This window comes from Charadrius vociferus, unplaced genomic scaffold, assembly GCF_000708025.1.
Source record: "Charadrius vociferus isolate BGI_N301 unplaced genomic scaffold, ASM70802v2 scaffold1429, whole genome shotgun sequence".
In the NCBI taxonomy this organism is placed as follows: Eukaryota; Metazoa; Chordata; class Aves; order Charadriiformes; family Charadriidae; genus Charadrius; species Charadrius vociferus.
The window spans coordinates 153523-154377 of record NW_009650164.1 but is presented as its reverse complement, the minus strand read 5'-3'; positions in this window follow the sequence as shown (position 1 = coordinate 154377).

Sequence of the window (855 nt, the reverse complement as noted above, 5' to 3'; positions counted from 1 at the left end):
CACCCCTTAGGAGTGTGACCTGCCCCACGCATGGAGACCCCCATCGTAGGGGCGGTGGGTGCTTTCGCTATAGATGAGGGGCTGTAACACCCAGCTGGGGCAGCAAGCGCGGGTGCCACGGGCCTTGCGCGCTCAGTGGGGAGCAGATTAAAGAGCCCTGTGGAGGGTAATCTGCCCAGGCCTTGCAGGTCAGCTGGGCTGCCAGGGATTACAGCTCCTCCTAATGAGCTTAATTGGGACAGCGTTGTCCTGGAAACTGGAGGGACTGGCACCGAGATTACGCCGAGGTGGTGGGACCCACAGAGTGGCTCTGTTGTCCTGGGCTGGGACCCCAGTGCCGAGAGGGGACCAGATGGACCTGCTGAGTCCTGGCTCTGCTGGGATGGAGGTTATCGGTGGTGGCTGGCTTTGATTCCAAACGGCTCCGTCTCATCCTGAGCGCTGCGAATGCCCGGCCCCAGCCTGGCGTGTGGGGAGGTGATGGCGTGGCTGTGGGGCGGTGGGGACTGCAGTGCCGGGGAGATGCCCGCCGATGACCAAGCAGGTGCGTGCCACGTCGGGCTGGTTCAAGGTGGGTTCCTGGGCTGCGCCGTGCCAGGGAAAGGAGTTGGGATGGTGGCGAGGTGGTGGGACCCCCAGCCCTGTGCCATCCCTGGTGCTACTGGGGCCGGGGGCTCGCTGCTGGCGGTGCTGGGACAGGAGGAAAGGCAAAGTACGCCCCTTAGGGAAGGGGGAGGTGGTTCTGGCTGGGGTTAGCTTGGCCCCATCTGCCAGCCCGGGAAGCTGTGCATCCCTGGGGCGCTGCCTGGCCTTCCCTGGCAGGGTCCATGGCCACCGGGCACCGCGTGGGCTCAT